Here is a 12,156-nt window from a genome sequence, read left to right as displayed (position 1 = left end):
ATGTAAATTCCTCTGTACAGTGAAATGGATGAGTACTGATGTTTCAGCAGTCCAGTGCTATTACCTATTAGGCATTAAGAATAGAAGGATATGAAAAAACTGAACACTATGCAGTAGGTGTTCCTTGCTTCCCTCTTCACACTTGACAGCAAAAGTTGTCTTTTAGGTGGATATTTCTGGCTAAAGATGTGGTTTAAACATGGCCTTAAGAACCTTACTGCAATGTGACCCAAATTTGTTCGGTATGAGGTTTTTTTGCTCATTTTTGTCATGTACTCTTAGTATATTTAAAGAGCCAAACACACATCACCATGGGATTTTCACAGATTTATCTCAAACTATAATTTCTATAGTACTAGTTAGGTACCTATATTGTGTAATACTACACGAGGTTTTCCACAGAGACGTATGCTTTCCATGAATTAAAACCAGCTTCTGTAGTGCAGTACGAGTCCTGTCTGAAACACAGTCAAGCCACCTGAACCACAAAAAAGTTCAAACAGTAATATAAAGCTCCATTAACATCAGCTAATAATACACTGAGGTATTGAGTAATACATCAAGTCATAAGAAGAATAAACATAGATTAAACATGGTCTTTAAGCCTAACAACATCATGCCTCAAATTATAATACGGATAAACAAACACCAGAGCTCAATCACAGGCTACTTTATCATTCTTTAAACTGTAATAAACAAAATCTTCCTTGTGTGGAACAAGGCAGGCAGCAGGGATTCCAGGCACAGCCTTTCAGATGTCTCAACAAGAAAGTCTTATTCTATGCTGGCCTGCTTAAGAGTGTTTTTCTAGTTGTTACAAATCATCTTTCCATTCACCTTTTCTAAATATTTATTTATTGATCTAAGAGGTACAATTCTGGCAGTAATCACATACTAGTCCCCAAACAGAGGCCCACATAGTTCTCAGCATTTGATAAGAAACATCAGTGATATTAAAACAATTGTGTGCATTCAGAGTATTTCATTTCTATGCATTGGTAAATCTTCTGTCTGTGCAGGAAGACACTGCACAGCAGCAAACAACTGACTCAAGGGTGGGATCGAGCAGTTCTGCCCTTGATGTCAGATCAAGGACTCTTACCTGATACTTTTCCACATGGGAAAAGCGTTTATCGCTACACAAGTCTGCAAGGCACCATCTTGCTCACATAACAGAAATATCACTGTACGCTTAATTGGGGTAAAACCTATCTCAAATACATCCACCAAGGAGTAGAGGTTTCTACTGCCCTCTCTGCTGTGCAAATTCAGGATGAAAGACAATGTGAACCAGTGAGAGCTCCTGCGTGGGTTAAACTCACCTAACAGATATGAAACTGGCTGAGTAAGGAAACCTAGAGGTTAAAGAAAAAAAAGAAAAAAAAAATTCAAGCACTTCCAGTTAACAGCTATTTCTTTCCAGGGCTGTCATCTGAACTCTAGGAACTCAGGGAGATTTAGACACAAATACAGTGAGTAATGCTACATGTATTTTGTGCAACAACTATGGAATGTTTCCTCATCTATCAGCTTCCATGCTAATTTGAAACTGAGCATCAGTCCAGATGGGCACTGGGGAAAGCACGCTTTCAACCACTGCAGATTGGCTCTGAAGAGTCAGACAGTTGCATGACATCCCTTCAAAGTCCATCTCCACCCAACTTTTCAGCTTTGCTGAGCACCAGGAGGAGCCCCTGCGAGCAGCCCACTTTCCCACAGGGGAAACTGACTTTATTCCGTTTTGCTTCCACGAACTTTTAAAAAGGGAGATTCCAGTAAGTGTCTCAAACTGTGCCTCTGTTTTCCTCCCAGTCCTTCCCTTTGCCTTAATGGCAATAGAAAAGCTTAAGCCAGGCTATCCATGGATGAAGTCAGCTTTGGTTTATTGACCTGGGTCATCCTGCTGACTGGCCCATCCTTCCTTTGTACCTACAGAAGTGCCTTATCCCACTGACACCAAACACTTAAACCCCACAACAAAGAAAGAAACCTAAGAGGGTTAGCAGTTTGGTTTCATAGATGCAAACTGGGACCGGTGTGCAGGTTGGTTCAGTTTGTCTGTAGATATTACACATGAACATGGGAGTAAAACCCACAACATTAAAAGAGCAAAACGGGTTTTTTTAAACCCGTTTGAGAGCCGTGCTTCAAGCAGATGTGCTGTCATAGCTTTGCTACCCAAGCAGCTACATATCACCCAGTAATAAATATTAATACATTATTTATTAAATATAGTGAAGCAAACAAGTCTCCAACAAGCAGCTGACTCTAGACACTCAAGTCCTGGGTTCTAACTTTGGAAAGGATCTGTGGCAGAATACCAGATATAACACTTTAGGGAAAGTGAGAATAATTATAGGGAAAACTCCCTAGGAGGGTCAGCACAATATTTTAGGCAGTTTTCCAGCATTATGGCCACAAACTAGTGAGAAGAGGTTTTAATTAATTTAATAGCAAACATACACAGGATATTCAAGTTGTCTTAATCAACACAAGACCATAACCTTTGGTTCTTTGAAAGAAGCATACAGAGAAATCATGGCTTTTAAATAAATGGCCCTAATTTGAATATTGAGAAAAAGTTAACTCCTGCTAAGGGCTTCAGAACACATATGCTACTTTCATTCACATTAGAACAATATTTTTCTAGAATCATAGACCATGTTTGGTTCCTGGGAACGCACGAACACCAAGACACTGTAAAGGAGTGCTGCTGCTTCTCCAGCTCTGCCGAACATTAGTTCAAGTCCCATTTGAAGAGACCACCTCCCAGTGACTGCAGTTTCAGGTTGACAGAGGTCTGAAATCACATCTAGAATTTGTAAGTCTGCTTTAAAAGCCAGGTTCCTCTTTAACATTAACTCTTCTGTGTTTGGCTGTCAAGTATCTTTGCTTTTTGTTGTTTCTTCACCTGAGCTACTGATGTCATTAACCTGTATGCAATAATTACGCAGCATGTCACAAATAGAGATTCAGATTTTTACAAGAGTATATCTATTTAATTGGAGATGAAAAGTAAATAAAGGCCCCAGAAATGCATGCAGACACTGAACTGAGAGGCAATCCTGTTGCAGCGGTCCTGGCATGCACTCAGCTTGCACCAAGATACTCATCTTCCCTACTGGTCCCAGACATGAGTGGAGGGTTACCACACACCCTCTTCCCTTCCAGAGGGCTCTGTTCACCCATTTTCCTTTAAAGCCCTCAACCTTTTTTTTTTCTATGACTGTCAAATTGAAGTATGAACATATTCATGACTTCAGCACCCAACACATCCTGTTACACCGAATTTCATGATTTAATAATAAACCTTGTTTTACCATGGGTAGAAAAAGCCACTGCCAGTATGTGTTTTAAACTTGCTGGTTAGCAATTTTGGAAGTAGTAGCATGCCCCAATTCAAGCAAGACAAGGAATACTACTGCTCTGTATCCAGCCCTACTCAAAATCCATGGTTATCCTGGCTTCGGTGAACATCTTTCCCTACTGGAATCTTCTAAATTGAAACCCACAAGTCAGCTAAACTTAAGATTGTCCTGTACCTCTCATAACTTAGTCTCATTCTTTGATTGCTTTCTTTCTTATCCCCCCAAAATATTTTCACTTTGGTCCCATGACAACTTCACTTCCTTTAGTGTTTTGAGGTTTCTTTGCTTTTGTTGAAGGTTGTTTCCCCCCCCACCCACTTCCAGTGACTGTATGACATGGTACATGTGGGATGACTCCTGTAACTCGAGCATTGGGACAGAAGGATACAGGCTTATTACGGACTGGGCAGAGAACAGATTGAGAGCAGCCCTGAGAAGGACTTTAGGGGTGGAACGGTATAAAGCTGATCTTCAGCCTGGGTGACCACCTGCCAGTTGCAGCCTGTAGAAGCCACCGCCATTCATGTTTCAAAAAAAGTCTAGTGAATTAGTAGTTCATTGTTTGCCTCCTCTGCATGAGCAATACTGACAGTGATTGTATAACTGGTTTCTTTGTAAGTGTACCAGACTTTTTTTTACTGGTGAAGTCAGCCTGAAACACATGCCACCACCCAGGTGGTGCCTGAACCCTTTCCTGAAGGCTCAGGCCTTCAGGTAGGTGCTCACCACCTACCTCTCCCCTGCTCTTGAGGCCAGCATTGATAGCTACAGCTCAACAAGTTTCTGTCAAATTCTTTTAACGTCCAGGTAAACAATGTCGGGTCCTGGTGATATGTAGGAGTCATTTTACAGATTTGGTCTGAAATCCCTTTTTCTGGTACTTTAACTTATGGTGATGCTTCTGGTATGTTCTCTATTGGCTAGGCAAGGATCTGCTGGTCAAACTGAGGGAAAAGAAAGGCAAATACAAGCTCTGGAAACAAGGGTGTGTTGCCTGGAAAGAATACAAGGATGCTGTTTGGAATTGCAGAGATGGGATCAGGAAAGCCAAAGGGCAGATGGAACTGAACTTGGTGAGTGACGTTAAAAACAACAAAAAAGGATTTTATAAGTACATTGGCCAGAAGAGACAGGCCAAAGAGAGTGTACCCCCTTTGGTAAATGAGAAGGGAGAATTGTCTGCAACTGATGTGGAGAAGGCTGATGTACTGAATGAGTTCTTTGCCTTGGTCTTCTCTGGCAGCCAGGATACTCATAATTCTCAAGTCTCAGAAACTTGCATCCCTGGACCTCTAGGTGGGAACTGGGGGAGTAAATTTCCCCCTCACTGTAAGGGCAGAGCAAGTCCGAGACTGCTTCATGAGACTGAACATCTACAAGTTTATGGGCCAGATGACATGCATTCCAGGGTCCTGAAGGAGCTGGTTGATGTGGTTGCTGAGCCACCCTCCATCATATTTGAAGAGTTGTGGCAGTCAGGAGAGGTTCCTGGGGACTGGAAAAAAGGTCACATCACTCCTGTTTATAAGAAAGGGAGCAAGGAAGACCCAGGGAATTACAGGCCGGTGAGCTTCACCTCTGTGCCTGGGAAGATCATGGAACAGATCCTCCTGGAAGACATGTTGAAGCACATGAGGGAAGAGCATGTGATCCGGGACAGCCAGCACGGCTTCACCAAGGGAAGGTCGTGCCTCACCAATCTGGTGACCTTCTATGATGGAGTGACAGCATCGGTAGCTAAAGAGAAGGCAACAGATGTCATCTACCTGGATTTGTGCAAGGCCTTTGACACAGTCCCCCACCACATCCTTATCTCTAAATTGGAGAGAAGTGGATTTGATGGGTGGGCCATCCAGTGGATAAGAAACTGGTTGAAAGAACATAGACAAAGGGTGGTGGTCAGTGAGTCTATGTCCAGGTGGAGGCCGGTGACAAGCAGGGTCCCCCAGGGGTCTGTCTTGGGACCGGTGCTCTTTAACATCTTTATCAATGACATCAATGATGGAATTGAGTGCACCCTCAGCAAGTTTGCGGATGACACCAAGCGGAGTGGTGTGGTTGACACCCCAGAAGGAAAGGAAGCCATCCAGAGGGATCTTGCCAGGCTGGAAAGGTGGGCCCGGGGGAACCTAATGAGGTTCAACACTGCCAAGTGTCAGGTGTTGCACTTGGGACGGAAGAATCCCAGACACAGATACAGACTGGGAGAAGAGCTTCTTGAGAGGAGTCCTGCTGAGGAGGATTTGGGGATTCTGGTAGATGAGAAACTTAACATGAGCAGGCAGTGTGCTCTTGCAGCTCACAAGGCCAGTGCTATCCTGGGGTCCATCAGAAGAGGGGTGGCCAGCAGGGACAGGGAGGTGATTGTCCCTCTCTACTCTGCCCTCATGAGGCCCCATCTGGAGTACTGTGTCCAGGTCTGGGGCCTGCAATACAAGAAATATATGGAACTGTTGGAGAGGGTTCAGAGGAGGGCCACGAAGATGATTAGAGGGCTGGAGCACCTCCCCTATGAGGAGAGGCTGGGGGAGCTGGGCTTGTTCAGCCTGGAGAACGGAAGGTTGCGGGGGGACCTCATTGCAACTCTCCAGTACCTGAAGGGAACATACAAGCAGGAGGGGAAATCAACTTTTTAAAAGGATAGACAATGGCAGGACAAGGGGGAATGGATTAAAGCTAAAGGAGGGAAGATTTAAATTAGATGTTAGGGGGAAGGTTTTTTATAGAGTGTGGTGAGGTGTTGGAACAGGCTGCCCAGAGAGGTGGTGGATGCCCCTTCCCTGGAGGCATTCAAGGCCAGGTTGGATGGGGCCCTGGGCAACCTTGTGTAGATCCAGGCCTGAGGTTGGTGTCCCTGCCTGTGGCATGGGGGTTGGAGCTCTATGATCCTTGGGGTCCCTTCCAACCCATACCATTCCATGATTCTATGCAAAGTCTTGAGGCCAGAGTATCGAAGCATCTCTAAAGCATGTCCTACCTGCTGACAGATCAACCCACCTTTCTTTACTGTGGTCCTTTAAGTTTTAAATGAACATTTTGCTTTTCAGCTACTAATCAGTCTTACAGATTGGTCTGCAGGTTTGAGAGTTACTGAGTTTGGAGTAACTTGTTAGTAATATTCAGTCACTTGGTAAGTTTTGTAGTCTTGACCTACTTGCCCCTAGACTAGCATTTTAATTTTACATAATTGAGGTTCTTCTTTATTTTTCTCTTTTGGATATCCTTTCTGCAGTTTAAGGAGTATCTTTTCCCCTGTTGTAGATTCCTGTGAGGATAGTGTGATCACAATCCCCCATTTTCCTGGATTAAAAACCAACAATATCACTCATTTGCTGATTGATACTGTGGTTTATTCCATCCAACAGAAGCTGAGCCACATGAAGGTCTACAGAATCAACGTGCAGCTCACCAACGAGGACTGATGCAGATATCAATGCATCTGCAGCTTCTAAATTGGACAAAAATACCCTTTAGGGACCAGGATTCCTTAAACGCATACAGTTTATTTTTCTGATGAATAGCAGACTAATTATTGACCTCCCTGCCTTGACAGAACAAGACAATGCATTTTTCTAAGTTTCACTGTAAAAGCTCAACGATGTGTAAAATGAGCCTTGAGTAAGATTATTCGATGCTATCAGCTTTTTCAAAGTGGGTGTGTGACAAGATCTGATAATGCGTTGAGGATCAATGCATCTGTCCTTCTTGCATCTCTGCTCGACTGGAGAGAAAGCAACTGTCAGACCTAGTGAAGAGATCACAGTTGCTGAGCAACAGTAACAACACAAATATGCTTCTGGCATTGGCTTGGCAGCAGCAAAGAAAAAAAAATCTGTTGAAATGATAACCACCGATAGAAGAGAAGAAACCACATCACACAAACTGTGTTAACACTGAAATACTAGTTACACTTTCCATCAGAAATCCTGCTGTAGATACAATAGTCACATGGTAAAGTGCGTTCAAAGAACAGATACCACTGGTACTGAAAGCATGAAATAAAAAGTGTTGTGAATGAGGGGTTAATGAGTCCTGCAAAGCTATCCACAGATATTACTATGTTACACAGAAATTACAACACAACCCAGTAGAATGTCACAGAAAAAAATCTTCTATTAAGCATATCAATGTTTTAAATAACCCATAAAAGATTATAATTTGTATTGGATTATATAGGGCTTTTTCCTAAAGGATCAGTTGCCACTTTGAGTTAAGCACACTAGACCTAATTTAATCAAGCCGCAGGAGCTCAAAACCCTCTGGACTAATAGCTAATTCACATTACTTGTCATCTTTATTTTGGGCAATTGCTTGCCATTTTGTAATTTGTGAATTGCAGGCTGATGGACACGAGCCTCCTGGAGCTTTTCTCTGTGTCGCTGAACAAATCCAAAGAGCAGGACTCATTGGCCAAATCTCCATATGCAAACCAAACACGTGAAAATTAAGTGATCTACTGTAACAAAATGAAATTATTTCTTCCAGTATTCTTTGTTTGTCTATCCTTAACCACTATCTTAGAGAAGTGTAAATTAGAAGTTGAAGTGATTTATTTCAAAAATTAAATCGAGCACACAGCTACTTTTTCCATTTCTTTGTGTACTTTCACTTCCTGCTTTCTTCCCTTCCCCTTGAAAGAGCTATTTCAACAAGAGCAAGTAAATGTCTATAATTGCAAAAGAAAATGTTAATATAACATTTACACAGTTCAACAGCTTCAAAGCTGTTTCGCTGAATGAATATGCCTAAAGACGACTTACAGAGGGCAAAACCCCACAAAACTGCTACTTCAGTGGGAAATTTCACAGTGTAACCTTAAATGCAGAAACAAAAAAAAAGGGGGACAAAAAAAATAAATCAAAGTCTCATCTTCTACCTAATTCAAACCATTTAGGAGCTCTGTGCCTAAGCCAAGGATTACCAGTGATACCATCTCCTTCAGTATGCTGTGCCTAAAGAAAGCATCCCTCTTATTAAAAAGAGAAAAAAGTTTAAAGCCAAATAATTCAGGCTTGCATAAATCTTTAATAGGAACTACCCTCCCAGGATTGGCTGCACTTTCTTTTCTCTGCCCAAGGGAAACACAATATGTCTTAGAAAAGAATAATAGTAACTCCATCTTGTGTGTTATATGATATCTTCCAGTAATCCGGAGGATTTTGCCTTTGTCTGTCATAAACAAAAGGCCACCCATACATAATGTGTCCTGGCTTTTTCAGACTCCTCACCTTAGCAGGTGACACTCAGGAGATGGACCGGGAGTACTTAGCCTGCCAGTTGCCGCAGGCAACTTTACTCTCATGGCAATTTAGAAATGGAAAGAAAAAAAAAGAAAATAAAAGGAAAAAAAAAAAAAAGGACATAATTCCCCCCCCCCCCAAAAAAAAAAACTCCAACCAACAAAAGCACAGATTCTCCTCTCATAAGAGCAAAGCATTATTTGCACCCTGCAGTTGTCCCAGTTTTCCAGAGGTCTGTTTAAGAGTTACGCTGCTGGACCAAAAACATACGTTCTGAGGGGTTTGGGGGATTTTTTTTGCTTCAGTTGATAAAGTTCACTCAAAAAACCTCACTCTCTACAGATTATATGTGCAAACTAGAGAATAGAAGAACAATTTAGACAAATTTAAGACCTTGAGATTGGCACTTACCAATTAAGTAGTTATATTTGAAATCAATAGTAACGAATTATAACCCCCTGTTCGCCTACCACAAAGAAAATATCCGAGGTGCTAAACAAACATCTGTAACACCGTTCAATCATGAAAATGGAAATAAGTGTTGTGACATCTAACAAAGCATCAGTGTCCAAAACAAACAGGAAAATTAAGGCTGGGAGGTATAGCTTTTGAAGCATTGTGGGAAGCAGCAGGAGCCGCAGAGCAGCCCCCGATCATGCCACTCAGCAGCACCCACAGCTGGAGCTCAGCCAGGATCCTGCACACCAGAAGCTTTGGAAACCTGAGGTCCTCCAGCTGAAAAACCAAAATGCTCCTTTGGAAACCTAGGGTTTAAATAAGTGCTGGGGCAGACCTGGTCTAATGACGGAGCTTTGATGGCAAGGAAGGGCACTGGTTTCCACAATGGACAGGACCTGATGGGGAGGGATGCTATTGGACCAGCCTCAGGTCTGCAAGGACACATGTGGCCAGATCATAGCATAGAGGAGTCCCTGAGAAAAAATTTTAAAATCAATTTGTGTACATATGCTAAATAGTAATTGGTGTGAAATGAGGCTTCATGGGTCTTTTGTTGACTAGCATTGAATGACCTGTTAAATTTTCAGTGACAGGCACTGGCTATCAAATAGCAACTACGGAAATTGAGGCCCATCACCCTCAGCAGCTTACATGGCAAGTGCAAACGGCATTAATTGGAATAGTCTTTCAGGCTGACGACAAGATAAAGCTTTAGCACAAGTAGTACTTGTAGCCCGTGACAATAAATCATTTTGCTCTAACTGGGGGTGGATGGGCTCTGTCTTGTTTGACAAAAACACAAAGAAAAGCGATGCTATACTGTAATCTCCAAAGGCTAAAGTGTGAGCTAAGTTACTAAAAGCTTCAGATATTTCCAGGAGAAAGCAAGTATCAGAATTCAGTTATGTTTAGCTATTAAATACTAATGATGCCACTAAAAACACAGAGCTAACAAACTTGGATTGGACCAAGTATATTATTTCACACATTGCTAATAGAGCTGTATTTAAACACATAGTCTCCCTGAAGTGCTTAGAGGAACATCACATCTGTCAGAAACACACATCAAGCAAATGTCTCCTGAGGTAGTAAACCGGAACATAAAAGTCACAAGTATTTAGCATTCTGAAACACCCCCTGCTACTAGATGGATCCTCATAAAAGTATGCCCACCCTATAGGAATAGGTAGCAAGGGTGCAGCTAAATCACTCTGCCCCTACACTCACACTGCAGCCTCTCCTGAGCACACTGCTGCTCCGCACACTCAGACTCCTGTGCTTAAAGTATTTGGCACATCCCGAGTTGCAGCTGGTGGAGGGAACACAGGGAGGCAATGGTATGTGTGCAAATGTGGTTACAGAGCTGACTTTGTTCCACGGCAGTCCTCGAGCTTTAATCTAATCAAATTTGTGCCAGCAGCCTTACGGGGCAAATATGTTGCTTAGCAAGTACTACGAAACAGGCACCGAGAGCTGACCCTTCCATCAGCTGCGAGACAGGGCTCCAAGGAGCCAGTGTTGTACCATCGCATGCGAGGGGGTTTGTGCTTGAGCACTAAAATCTCAGGAGCATAAATACAGCCATAAGGGCTACCGGTCCATGAGGACACACATCTAGATGTCAACATCCTTCTCTGGCTGGATGTGATCTGTTGCATGGGGTTTATAGTACATTATACTGCTATTAGCCACCAGGAGCTGCATCTATCCACGCTAAAGTATTGCACTACTCAGCCTTGGATGGAGAAATATTTATTTTTGAAAAAGTACAAATGTGAATTGTTTTGTCATTCATAGTGTTTGGAATATCGGGTTTTTGTGTGGTTGGGGCTAGCGCCATTAAAAACTGAAGTACCATAGTACCAAGCATGACCATAACTACCTAGTTAAACTCTCAAGCAGAGCCCATGACCAGAGGCAAGCCTGCAGGCTGCCCAAACAGCCCCTGAGCTTTAGCCTATGTCAGGGACTGCTTCTTTAAAGAACTGATTTTAATATTAGCCATGAAGTGTATCCATGTTTGTCCTGGCTGCTACCTGCAGGGAACAAAGTCCATTTCTGTATCAAGAGCAGAGAGATGGTTTTACTAGATCAGCATAAAACGTTTGAAGGACTTATCCACCACCCTTCATCTAACTTTTCTTTCTCCTCCCCCAAGCAACATGATGTAGCACTACTTTGGGTTGGAGGAACCCACTCACTGTGCACCTGATGAAAGAACAAATGGAAGTCCTGTCATTGGCTTCAGACGGGTCAACAACCTGTAGCCAACAACCAAAGCCTCTCCCTTTGGTGATTACACAGCCCAGTACGTCTTCAAGTTAGCCAAGCACTGCATCAGAAGGTGTAATTCTATCAGTGTGGAAACCAAACCTTTTACAAAAAAATAAAATCACAAAAAAACCCAATCAACCAAACAAAAAAAACCCCAAACCTTACCACCTAAGCAGGAGGAGGAATAAAAAGCAAATAACCTGGAGTTTTCTGTATAGCATGTTACTAACCCAAGTCTGACAGAAGTCTTCCACTTGCCCAGCCCTCTGATCTGCTCTTCTGCATTGCCCAAGTCCATGCCCTGATAATCCAACCTAATGTAGCCACAGACTGACTCTGCCTTGAAAGGCAGACCTGCTGCCCTGTTTGTTATGTGCTGTTTGGCAGCTAACTCTTCACCTAAGACACACACTATTGCTTTTGTTCCTGGATCGATTGACTGAACCTTTTATAAACAGGAGTAGGGAACTTGAGATTGTCTTGCAAAGGTTCATGGCATGAACCCTTGCATACATCCAGGGATATGCCACTCCACATGGACTTTCTTGCAAACAAAAACACTCACATAAATGCTTACAGAAAATGTTACTGAGGCAAGTTCATCACTTGCTATTTTTCTGCACTATTTATCTTGTTCTTGTATCAACTCCCATTTGTCACAAGAAACCTAGGAGGCATGGCAAGGTTTTCAAGGCCAGCACACACAGCACTGCTTATGTGACAGGCATCCCACAGACAACATCGGAATAGGAGACTCAGAACACATGATTTCTCTTGTTCTAAAACTATTGTTGTATAATACCAAGAAATCATCT

Source organism: Gallinula chloropus (assembly GCF_964237585.1).
Source record: "Gallinula chloropus genome assembly, chromosome: 4".
NCBI lineage: Eukaryota > Metazoa > Chordata > Aves > Gruiformes > Rallidae > Gallinula > Gallinula chloropus.
The sequence above is the reverse complement of the archived record's forward strand: the minus strand, read 5'-3'. Positions refer to the sequence as shown.